Source organism: Galleria mellonella, unplaced genomic scaffold, assembly GCF_026898425.1.
Source record: "Galleria mellonella isolate WM207_F2 unplaced genomic scaffold, CSIRO_AGI_GalMel_v1 utg55, whole genome shotgun sequence".
Taxonomy (NCBI): domain Eukaryota; kingdom Metazoa; phylum Arthropoda; class Insecta; order Lepidoptera; family Pyralidae; genus Galleria; species Galleria mellonella.
Genome location: NW_026442115.1, coordinates 4,874,208 through 4,888,357, shown reverse-complemented (window position 1 = coordinate 4,888,357; position 14,150 = coordinate 4,874,208). Strand labels below are relative to the sequence as shown.

The 14,150-nt window shown below is 30.2% G+C and overlaps 1 protein-coding gene across 2 annotated transcripts in view; it reads right to left on the bottom strand.

The window, feature by feature from the left end:
• The window catches only part of LOC113521431 (breast cancer anti-estrogen resistance protein 1), an 82,911-nt gene that overhangs the window by 49,453 nt on the left and 19,308 nt on the right, over positions 1-14,150 (bottom strand). The gene's annotated exons all lie outside the window — the stretch shown is intronic.

Genomic DNA, 14,150 nt, shown 5'->3' with positions numbered 1-14,150 from the left:
TAATTATCTTTTAATTTGATCATTTGACTTATTACTTTCTCATTGTATATCAGAAACCATATATCATCTCGCATCATGTGAACCGTCAGCTTTTAGGACACTTCAAGTTGTATAAAAATACAAATAACTAGCTACAAATTTAATAAGGTGCCGACTATATAACTATATAATTTATAAGTTTTTTACCTCGAAGGTAGCAAACAAACATACATACATAGTGATTTGATTTAATGATGTTCGTTTGTTATACTCGTATTTACAGTAACTACCATATATTTAATTGGAGCTTTTACCATCTATATTACATCTCTTTTCATTTAAGAGTTTTCTCTTGTCGGTGCAACTAATTTATGCATCTTCCTCCAGCCAACTCTATCCCAGGCCATATCCTTTATCTCCCTATACGACATGACGCCTAGTGTTTCCTTTATCTGTCTCATGTAGTTATTCCTCGGTCTGCCTCTTCCTCTTTTGCCTTCTATCTTTCCTTCTACTATGCTCTTAAAAAATCGTCATGTCGTATAAGGTGGCCCAGCATTTACAACATAATTTATATAAAATAAACTGAAATTTTCCACGAAAAATAACTTATTATTAAGAAGATAAAAAAAGATTTACCCGCTCGGAACCTATTGTTTTCTGTTCCAGTAGACATTTCCATGATAAGAACCCTTTGTAGTGCACTTTTAATTTAGACTGTAATTTTAGCTTTTCATTGAAATAAAATGGGTTGCTCGTGTTTTTCCATGATCATTATTATAATGATTGTGAAAATGAATTTATTCGATTGTCAACTGTTGGCCCTTAATAACTCAATCAATCATTATAAAACTTGGCACGGAGAGAGACATAAGCTACTTTTACCCCGATCACGCGCATGAAATAACGGGCAATGCTTGGTAGTACAGAATATAGTTTTCTTCGATATTCCTGATAACTGCGTCCGGTTCTGTCACACATAAGATGTGAACGAACGTAAATTACAAAACGAGAACCACATATGGATATCTCTATATAGGTTTAAGACTAATAACAGAATAATTGGCATACCAATAAGAGAAAAAAATTCTAGAACTAAAACTCTCGATTCATTTTATGAGAATTTCGAATTACTCATGAAACTCTTAAAAATTAAAAATGTCCTTAAATATATTTCAAATTTCAAGCAAAATAATTTTATACCTTACACAGTAGCATAAATATCATGAAGAGATTAATACTGGGAATAACTTTAAAGCATCAAAAAAAAAACAAATAAACTTAGTCTTTGTACAAAAAATAGAAAGTGAGAAGAGGAGATAAACAATTCCATATCACAAATGTAAAATAAGATTCCTTCAGAGAAATTTATATTTTAACTTACATTAGTTAGGAGAGCTCTTGAAGAAAGACCAGTAAATGAAACTGAAAAGTAGTAACCTTCTGGTTACTACTTTTTAGTATTTCTATACTACGTAAGAAACACCAATTTTACAGATAAAACCAAAGCATAAGTGTACGCACTTATAAATAATAACCCTTAGATATATAAGCATAACTACACATATTAAACAAGTAAAAGTAAATTGACAGATTAAAATCTCCATACCTAATGATTTGGGTCCAAAAATATAAAACACACGGATTTGTTGTATTTTATGCCCAACACCAACCTATATTCGGCCAATTCGCATCGAAGCCTGGTAATAAAATACACACCTGGAACAAAGAAAAATTCCAATATTACGATATTGTTACAATTCATACGAAAAAAACTTCACCACTAACAATTCGCTCTCACATTTACGGTCAAAGTATGACTGGCTTTGTATTATATCCATATAGAGAACACAAAGGGTGAGAGACTCGAGGGCATAATAAAAAGCCTCAATAAACAACCTACTCTTTTTTGACAGTGAGCCTTAAGTATAGTTCGTACAAGGAGCCCAGGGTGGCTGTTAGTAGATGACAGATGAGTGGTATTTCAATGCTTTATTGCGTCACGGTTTTTGTAATGGAACGTGACTTCCGAAGGTCATCGACCTCACTACTGATTCCTTTACAGGGAGATAACCCGGTACCGTGAGATTGTTTGTGCCCTTGATGCATATCTTCCCACCTTTTTTGGAGCTACTGTTAATCTGTTATTTAAGGAAGTGAGTGACGTAAAATCTTAGTTCCCTTATATTACAACCATGTGCAATAACTTAGACCATTACGTATGCTATAGTTATATCTTATAGTTATAAACGTTTCAATAGTTAATTTAAAGTAATATAACAAAGTAATTATGCTTTCTTTTCATTAATAAAAGGCATATTAATTAATGATTTCTCACGGGTTTGCTCACGAATGCATCTGGCTATATTACTAGGTATATAGATTTAGCAAAGATTTATTATTATGTGGATGTAGACAATTGTTGGATATAATAATAATAACAATAATAAATTTCTTTATTTTCAGGTATATACCCATAGTTTACAGTTACATTATTAATTATACAAACTATTATTATTATTTTTAAGATACAATTACAAAATACAAATTTAAATTATTTCATTATAAAATCTTTTGTCGTCAGGTATGCAGTGAGGAATACAGTCTTTACAATATGATTACTTATTGTCATTAATCTTTGATGAAATTTTACCTTATAATTACGTAAAATAGCAAAAAAATCATTAACCCTGTTCTCTATAAATTTCTCTATTTAGTTAATCATTTTCGAAACTGTCAAGAATACTTATTGCTTCCGAAAGGTTTTCAAAGTAATAAATAGAGTATCCCATTTAATAAATTGGAGTATCCAGTTGATTTATAAGAGGAGACCGCAGGTAATGCTTTGCGTTTCATCAAGCAGACAACTGTTACTAGAACGCTTAAAGTAATATTAACTATTTGCAAATTTAGCTTTGACCCATGGTTGACTGCTACCATAATTTAATCAATATCCATAGGCGTAACTAGAGGGGGGCCAGGTGTAACCATGTCCATCCTAGAATCGTTTGGTACTCACCCCAGGATGTAAGTAAAGCTTCGCAAAGACATGTTTAACAGTAACATGCGCCTTTTTAAGGGGTTTTAAAATAATCTTAAACATGTCCATATAAATATCTAAACTAATATATAATTCTCTTAATTTCTTATCTGTCTGTATATATACCATATAAACATTTCAACTTAATATGTATATCTATGAAATTTAACAGCATAATGTACAAAACATTTTTTCATTTATAAATATTTAACACCAACAAAAATATAAATATTTACTGATTAAAATCACCGTACGGATATTATGGATTTGGACGGAAATGGATTTTGGACGGATGGACTTATTTACGTTCAATTTAAGAAAATGTAGTATATATTATAATATGGCTACCTGATTCTCAAGTAACTTCCTGTCACATAACGAAAACATTTAATAAATATATTTATGTCTTAACCACGATGTCTTTGCGAGACAGAATGGATAGCAGACTACTTGGGCGGGCTGACAGAGGCTATTTTAAATGTAATTGCTAGCCTCCATAAGTTTGCCGTTCAACCAGTTCAGTCCTACAATAAACATACAGTTTTATAGAACCAGCCTATACAACACACAAATGCAATGCAAACAGGCTACCCAGTAATGCAAATCGTTACATTTTTAATGTTCATTTCAATCTTATTTCAAAATCTCACAGCAATAACGACATACTGAAACCATAATTATAATTATTATGTAAAACTTAACAAACCTGTCAATAGTATAATAATATGCTCACTAAGAAATGTATTTCAGCTTCTCGAACGTCGAAATAATCTTTTTAAAACAGGGAAGAAAAAATAATTTTTAGATATTGCCTAATTATGTACATTATATTTTCGAAAATTAACGAACATTTGACAAATAGAATATCAAAGACAGAAAAGAATTCTAGTCTCTACTACTACAGTTTTCAACAATAATATATACAAATAAAAAAGTTAAAATGAATAATATAGACAACGTATACATTAACAAAACATATGAAATGGATTTTTCATAACTGTGAATTGGGCGTAAATAAAAATTAATGCACCAAGTTAAGAATTTGTGCCAGCAAACAAGGACAACTCAAACCACTTATTAATTAAACGATCACTTTCAATTGTAATAAGGGGTCTCTTGAATCTGTAAATGTATGATTTATTACATTAAGATTCGATTAATGGAGTCTGACCAAGAAGAACGTGACTGTTAAAAAATAAAGACCGAAACATCAACAATCTGAAGTAATAATAAACAATTCATATAGCTCAAAGAACCAATATCCGTATATATATATATATATATATCAATTTCAATGGAAAAGAAATGTCCTTGAATTTCAGTTCCTTATAACAAAACATAGGCAAGACCTCACTAGTTAAAAGGTCTATGTAATATTACTAGTTTTTGTAGATACTCTTATGTAGCGAACGATTCCATTGTTAAATTTATCTAAAAAATAACCTGTATAATTTTTACAGTTACAATTAGTCATCAAAGATTAAAACCAAATGACGTCCGAATATCCGTTAAACTGAGAGAATAGACATCGAATTAATAACGATATTAGGTATAAAACCAATTGACAAAAATAAGAGTAACATCTCACGTGAGTGCAATGCAGTACAGCTGTGTCCGTACTGAAGTGTCAATGATATTTGCATTGCTTTCCATATGGTAAATAATGGAAAGACATAAAATAGATCCAGTGAATATCTCTTGAAAACGAAATGTTACTTCAGTGGTTTTTCTTAAAGCTAACAGCAACTAAGTATTAATTGTAACTAATTAGCTTTATTACACAGATTTATTACTTATATAAAAGTAGTAAACGCTAATTTCGGGAAAATTCGAGCAAAGATTTTAAAAATGTTTCGACTGTATTCTTTACTTGTATTTTTATCAGCCATGATCTTTGCTATGTCTGAACTACTTTTAACAATTATTTTTGTAATCAATATAGTCAACAGTCTTTATACTCTATGTTAAACAAAATTATTAAATGCAGAACAAAAAATATACTTTAACAAACACTAGTATAAATATATAGAGAACATTTAATTTTGTGATTTATATCACTTTGAACAAGTAGTTGTACCATCGTTCTGATTTATCTGTTTCACGGCGCGACGAAGACTCTCTGAATTATTCATTAGGTTAACATCGATCGAATTAAAGGTAGTTAGCTGTCTTGACAACATATCATTGCTGTATTGGCATATCAGTCATGTTCCGATGAGAAGGGCCTGCCTGTCTACAATCTATCATGTGTTGTATCGATCAAATGTTAGCCAATCGTGCTGTGAGAAGTATTCATACACGACAAAATTGTGTCAAGTGATAACACATTTATAAAGTTACTACCTAGTTTCATTTAAATCGGTACATAACATACGAGTACAAATGTAAGTTATAAAATCATAAAAATTACCTGTCTTTAATTTTTCATTAAAGTACTAATTTAAGATAAATTAGTACTTTAGTGAAATTAATCTATTCGTAGGAAGCCGGAGTGGGTTTCTAATATTTTTTTTATTTAATATTAAACGGTTAAATATTCAGAGTATCTCGCATGCTCCAATTATCGCAGTCTCTATCGTAAGTTACTGTCTTAGATAATTCTTTATTCTCGGTGCATCATGTATTTTTTTTTTTGATAGTTTAGTATTGTCTTAATGGGTTATATGTCTACAAGACAAAATCCCTACAAAAAAGAAATTAAAAAATTACTTATATATGAATGTAACAACAAGTAACTTTTATAGTCCTTGTAATTTTTTTATATAATAACCATATTTTTTATCTTATATTTAATTTAACTTTTATATTTTATAACAAGTTGCAAGTGGCAAGAGCTCCACCAACAAGAGCGCAGCTCTTAAATAGGATAGATAGATATTTTAATTACTGATATTTTAATACACTAACCATACAATGCAAAATCCTTGTTATTTCAGCAAAATGACTTCTAGTCCATATGTGGTTGAAATGTCTTTACTTACGACATATAGGACTTCGCTTGAAAGTAGAAATAATCGAGCTTTCTTTTATCGCTCACTGTAACCGTACTCCGCACAAATCTCTTATGTACTGTAACGTTCATTTTATATCCTGTTCATTTGTTCTTATCTATTTTAGCTTGCATAATAAATACATAGACGAGTTTTTTGCGTTTCACTTAAAATGAATGGAATGACATTATGATATTCATTATGTGTAAGTAGGTACCTATAAAAAGCGTTTTGCCTTTCACAAGCTTTCGCTTTGTTTTTTGACTATGTGATTTATTATATTAAAGTGATTTAATTTCTAGGTGTTGCCGTCCAAGTGCAGACTATAGATATGCCTATCATCTATAAGGATTTTAAAATATTAATAACATAATAGAGTGAGAATTTGTAATTAATTTTATTATCATTAAGTTTTGATGACGAATAAAGGACTTACTATAGCAGTTTATGGGTTACAAATATCAAAAAATCTTTGTAGAATTTAATTTAATACAATTAACGTTCTCTACCTTTCTGAAAAAAAATACAGTGTCTCGGTATTACCCGTTTAATCACACGTAGTCACGACTATCAACTGCTACCGAGCCCGATGCTATCTTGACACGAACTTCATAACAAAACAGCCCGTTTTGGCCTTTTTACTTACCGTCATACACACAAAATGTATGTCCATTTCCTTCTTTTCATCTCACTTACAGTTATTTAGCGCTCACAACTCACTTAACACAAGTTGCTTTAATCAACTAGCTATTTCCCTTGGAGACGCCTGTATAAAACGGAAAACCTTATGAAATCCTATTTATTGCTTATTTTAAACTTAGTTACAGTGTTTTAATTGTAGTTAGATAATTTATAGGCATGTCAATTAATTTTCAAGCTCATTCAATCAACAGATTTTATATAAATTATATGTAACAAATTGCACCTAACTCTTAATACTATCTTAATACCCTAACAGTAGGTAAGTATATCGAATATGTTGTGTTGTGACTATAAATGAGAAGATTATTATTATTAAATATAATTATGTATTAGTTGCACAAACAATAAGCTATCTATAAAATATATGATAAGTATAGACACCTAAATTACGCAACTTATGTGTTTATAAATTTAATAATTTTATATACAAAATTTATAATAAAGTCACTTTCTATATCCAAATTTGTCATTAAATGCTTAATGGTAACAAATAAGGATTTAAAAACAGATATTGATCTACGGCGGCACTAAACTTGAAATAGAAATAATCTATATTATAAAAATACAGGTTTTGAATTATTAAAAAAATATTTATTATTATTAAAAAAAAAATGTGTGCCATATTGAAATAAGTATGAATAATTTCTCAAAAAATAAATCTTTTCAAATAAAACATCAAATTGTTTTTAGTGCACAAATCATAGTTAAATATCGAAGATAAATAAAACGTCATAATGGAATTTTTCGTCTTATATTTAATTTATTTTTTACTTATAATGACATTATAAATTTACTCCTTTAAAGTTCTAATAGTCTTTAAAGAAATCAAAAAGGTTATATGTCTTAAATATTCAATATGATTCGGGTCTTTTAAAATAATTGAATTTACTGAATTTTGTAAAGAACAAGAAAGACAAAGGTCACATATAGATAAATTAACAAAATATTATTTTTATAGCAATTATTTTTTGCAAAGATTTGCAAATTGTGACAAATTTTTAATGACTCAATAAAAATTGTGGTTTCTAACTTATATCTGCGTAAAAGAGGCAAAAATGACAAAGCTGCCTATCTCATTTGTTATTAGAATCCTGCACGGAATTCTAAACAGTCGAATCAGAACCATAGCACCCCGCTAATAAATATTCAACTCGTTGCGACATTTTATCATTTTAAAGCCCTCACGAATGTTAATAGAGTTCCTTAAATGTGTTTTTATACACGTCATTTCTTAAAATCGTGCACCGATATCAATTTGTTGGGACGTGAGGTGAATTTGTTGGGAGACTGTCGCGTGGGCGCCTATCTTCACAAGGGCCTGTGTACCTACCTGCCTGCTGTGCCGTGAAAGGGCTACATTTATTTATTTATACACTCAATTATTACGACCATATAATTTAAAATTTAAAATTCATTATACATATCAGTATTTAATGTATTTAATAATAACGCTCAAAAAAACATTAAAAATACTCAATGATATTTAGTATTTCTGATTTTGTTATTTTTTATATGTATTTAGTAAATATACTTACGTAAAAATAAATCAAAACTTAAGGCACATCTGTGTCGGCATAAATTATAATATTTTAACAAAAGAGAAAGTAAAATATCCCAGTATTCCAGTCATTATTAAATCAACGATGTAATTTCAAATACTAGTGTACTCATATTGAGTTAAAACTTAGGCGTAGCTCGGGGAGTTCTCAAGCACAATGACAAGTTGTTACAGACAGGTTGTTAGTTTGTTTGCAAGTTCAAAAGCAGATTACTTAATAGTTTGGTATTATGTACCTTCAAGCTTTTATAAGCCTTAAGATACATAATACCCTTTATATATTCAATCCCATTGTACAATCGTGTATCCTTCTTATATTTATTAAAAGATAGGAAACCTGAAAATAATATTCAATGCCAGACGGTAGATTTTGTACAATCATTTGCATATGTACTCGTACCTCTGTTCCAATTGTATATTTATTTTTGACGCAAAACATCTGTGCTTGCATTGGGATATGTCAATGCAATTACAGACTATAGAAACAAAGGTATATAATACCTATAATAACTTACACTTCGTCGTGTAAGCCATCAACTTGTTCTTGTTTTCATTCCAAGTTAAAGAAGAAAGGTCTTAGTTAATTTTAAACTTTCGCTTTATTTAAAAATCTAAAATCTAATATTCTATCTAATATTTAATATGCTATCTTAAATTCACGATCGGAACTTAACACAACGCAATTACAAGTAATAAGTACTTATGGTGTGTAGGGTAAATATAGATAACAATGAAAGGGTAGTCGAAGAAGTCGTCGTTTACTTCAGTCCTGCCGTGACCATGACGTGGTATAACCCGCGTCGAAACGTCAGCAACAAAAATCAACTATGTGGGTACCATTCACTTGTCATAGTAACACATTAAGTTCCGATCGTTAATTTAAAATAAAAAAAGTCTTTTTTTAAACGATTAAGAAGAATACATTTATTTATTCTAACGTATTTATTTTTATACAATATATATATCTTATTTCTATTAACCTGTCTGCCATTCTTACACCTATAAAAATATCAATGTGGTTATTAAATTAATTACAAGATACATCGCTATTTTTTAAAAACGTGCTGTAATAACAGTTTAATCTTCCTCTAATCTACGGTGACGCTCTCATTTAGTTCTTTAATGTAACTGTAATTTAAAAGCTTTGACATTTATGAATGGCATGATTCTAAAACTAATAGTAACAAACCATGAAATACAACCCTGTCTCGCGAATAACTAAACGTCTATAGTCAGAGAGCACGAACTAAAAAGTGAATATTTGAATTTTTTTATGAAAATTATCTGGCGAAACTGAAAATAAACAATGTAAATAATCAAAATTTAAAACATTATAAATTTTTAGAATTGACGTTTATCTGTCTATTATGTAATCACGAATATAGAAGTCTTTGTTAAATTGGATCGTAAAACTGACTGATTAATCAACACAGAGACAAAAGTTGTAAGTCTAAAATTATAAAATAATAAAATAAATAACTTGTATATTGTAGTAGACATAGACTAAAATAAACCTCGTATATCGTAATATCTAATGATAATTATAAGATACCTTTTGTAGAAAACTCTGTAGTATATGTACTTTATGCAAGTATATCGAAATCGTTAAAATAATAAGCTGCGTAAATGATTTGGAGGATTTTAATAAATGGAATATCCTAAAGTGCTACAAGCAATATAACGATAGTAGATATAAAATAAACTGCCAAAAGTAATTTTACATTGTGTCATCTTGTCATAGCAAATTGAATAAAATTACTTTAACGTCTTTAACCTAGGTTTTGTAATTAAACTTTATTTGATTCACATTTTTAGTCAAGTTGTTATTATTTAGAGAGTCAAATCAATAAAGTCAACAATACATAAAAAATCAAAAAGACGACAGTTTTAAATTATTTTACGATATTAATAAATATGACAATAACTACTATCTGGGATTAAAAATAAACTGGATTATCAAATACTTATTCAAAATTAATGTAAAAAAAATAACCCAATTTGAATTTTGATCTTTACAGACACATACCATAAATATAGATATTTTATAAGGATTTTAATATTAACATTCTATTTTTCAAGAAAAAGAATGTACATGTTAAATCTAAATTCTCGCCATGGGCAACCACTTTCGCAAAACGTGGACCGGTAGAAATATTTGATCAGTGAAAGTCAAGATTTATACGATCAAAAAAAATATCGATATATAATGACTCGTATAATATACTAGTTATGTAAATATATACAGTTCTAACACGTGTCTGTGTGGTTAAAAAGTTTGTCATTACATTCTCGACTGTAAATATTATTAACAATTAAATTGTATGTAAAGAATTATTATTAAATTATGAAACGTCATTCTGTTGATGCAACTGTATTTGCATAAAGATTGTTAGTAATGGAAACTGAAAATAGCCATTGTAATCAATATACATTAAATTATGAAATAAATTTAATATCAATGAAGTCAAAATGATGTAACTGTTTTTATTTTTAAGATTTTCGTGGTTACACACACGTCCATTCCGATTGATATTAGACACCTCTCTGTCCTCCACTTGGGTACTCATCTCAATCTCGAGCAAAAAATCAGTAGGATCGATTGAGACTAATATCGGTTGTTGTTCTTCAGGGGATAATACGCCCAGGGTTACGGGTGAAGACCTCAACGGCTATAATGGCGGAGATTCATCAATCGGTAAAAATATTCAAACAGCTAAATTTAAAAAATAGGCTGCCACCTTTATTGGTGTTACAGGCTACATTGGAGCTGGTATTAAACAGAATAACTTTCATAGATATTGTGCTCCATATAAACAAACAAACGGCAGCTATCAAGTTCTCTGGAGAAATGTATTGATAAAAAGAAAGCGTTTTATACCACGATTTAAAATGAAAAAATAGGGGATAATTAATCCCTATTATTATAAATCCAAAAAAAAAAATTACTTAATGATGGATGGAATAATTTATAATGTTGTGCCATGCTTTCCGGCTAGCGACCGGCGCTTGGGGGTAACCGTCGAGTGTGAAATTGGTTAAAGACGATGTGGAGATGTTAAATCAAATTAGTTAATGCTACTGGTCAAAATGAAAACATAATAAAGCCCACTGTAAACACAGAAATTGTATTAAAAACTACACCACACACTAAATTAACCAACAGACTTTCCATAGAAGCATGTTCTACAGTAGGGAGAAATCAAATAGTGAATCAAATTTACTCGGACAACAGATTACAAAAGATAACCAGCAAAGACCATCATGGCAACGAGCTCCAGGGCCAAAACATAAAAGAGTCATATCCCCAGAATCAAATCCAATAATAAAGAAAACAAAAGTCAATGAAAAACGACAAACAGAGTCCAATAAATTAAAAAATAATATGAATGTAGTAGATCTCACTATAGAAACAAGTAATAAGTTTGATGGCTTGAACACAGATGTAGAAGAGATGAAGCTGTAATAAATAAAACAAAAAAGATATCTTCTAAACCACCACCTATAATTCTATATGGAATCGAGGACCTCAAAAACTTGCCAAATTTATCGAAGAAGTAATAGGTAAAGAAGACTACACATTCAAAATAACTTCCAAAAATCAATTAATTATATCCTCATTCAAAGTTGAAAAATATAAGTCACTTATTGAGCACATACGAAGCAAAGGCCTAATTGGACACACTTTTACAAGAAGAGAAGAACGATGCCAAAAGATTGTCATCAAACACCTTCATAATTCCAATCCCAAAGAATAAATAATAAAAGCTATAGAAGAAACAGGAAATAAAGTTAAAGGCGAAATAATAATTGCAAGAGTCAAAGGAACAAAGAACGATTAATACTTTTTTTGTAAATCTAGAGCATGAAAACAATAAAAGAGTCAAAGACATAACCTACATCTATCACCAGCGGATACAAATACAGGATAAAAAAACACTAGCAATATAGTACAGTGCATGAGATGTCAACAGTTATTGTCATAGTAAAAACAATTGCATGAATTTTGTTAATGATCACAAAACTACAGATTGCAATATCGAAAAAATGTTCCAGCTCTATGTGCGCTGTGTTCAGGGCAACATCCAGCTAACTACAAAGGCTGTCAAGTTTACAAAGAAATAAGAGCAAGGAAGATGAGAAAAAATATCCAGAGACGCAAAATTCTAATAAACTAATTGACATTACAAACAATAAATCAGAATACCCACCATAGCATAAAATAAACAAGAAACAAGATCCAAAAGAAGAAATATGTATGAAAGAAACCCAGAATAAAATAATATTTGCATACAGCGAGATAGTAAATAAAATAGAAACTAATTTTAAAGTGAACACAGAAAGATCAAAAAACAAGAACAGATGACTCTAAGTCACAGAGAAACAATCGTAACGACTATGAAAGTAACGCAAGTAAAATAAATTCACATGAAACTACCACCTTACATAGAATCGAAGAGCTATTCTTAAAACAGTCAAAAAAAGTCGACCGTATCTTAGAAACCATGACTTCACTGATGAATCTTGTCACAAAGCTAATCAGTAAGAATGTCTAAAATATAAATAGCAACATGGAACATAAACGGCTTACTTCCCAATAGTGACCAGTTAGAGATTCTAATAAAAACACATAAACTTGATGTCATCCTCATATCAGAGACACACCTTAATAATAGTAAAACATATAAACTAAAAGGCTATGATGTCTATAATACTAACCAGATGAGGCGATCGTATTCACAGCTGTTATCATTAATATTAAAACACTACCTTAATAAAATTGAAGAAAAATACCTGCAAGCTACAACAGCTACTGTTATGGATTGTAAAGGAACATTAAACATTAGTGCCATATATTGTCCACCAAATGAAAAAATCAGCGATAAAATATTTGCTACCTATTTCAAGACATTGGGTCCTAGATTTGTGTGTGGAGGTGATTGGAACTCAAAGCATACATTCTGGGGGTCTAGACTGAGTACAACAAGAGGAAGACACCTAAAAACTTGTGTTGATAGATTGAAACTACATCCAATGTCAGCCGGTGAACCAACTTACTGGCCAACTGATATCAATAAGACACCTGATTTGCTTGATTTTTATATAGTGAAAGGATTGTCCAATCTATATACCGTTGTGGAATCATGCCTTGATGGCTCCTCTGATCATACTCCAGTAATAGCTACAATCAGTACTGTCATATTAAAGAGAAAAAGACCCATAACCCTGTATAATGAAAGAACAGATTGGGACGCATTTGCTGATTATCTGGAGAATAGAATTGATCTGAAGATTAATCTAAAAACTGAAGAAGATCTAGATGATGCGACATTTTATATAACCAACCTAATACAAGAAGCAGCATGGCGTTCATCCCCAGACCTGGAGGAAAAAGATCGGGCACCTTACATAACAGTAGAGATACGGGAAAAAATTTGTGAAAAAAGAAGACTACGTAGAAAGTGGCACCAAAGTAGGAATATGTTTGATAAAAAAGCCTATAATAGATCAGCGAAAGAACTTACGTTGATGATTGATTTGCATGTGAACAATACACTGGATAACAAGCTTTTTATCTTCCACAAAAAAGGATGATTATTCATTGTGGAAAGTAACAAAAAATTTAAAAAGACCAATTCAACACATACCACCACTTAAAACAAAATCTAATACGTGGGCCCAAACAGACGAAGAAAAGGTTCAATTATTTGCTGAACACTTAAAGGAAGTCTTCACTGCAAACCAGTCAGATATGATAGGATTTGAGGAAGAAATAGATAGGGTCTTGAATAGTGATCAACAACTTTCTCCTATGTTGAAACTTGTCACACCTAGGGAAACAGCGGGATATATACGCTATCTAAAAAAAAAAAAGGCACCAGGC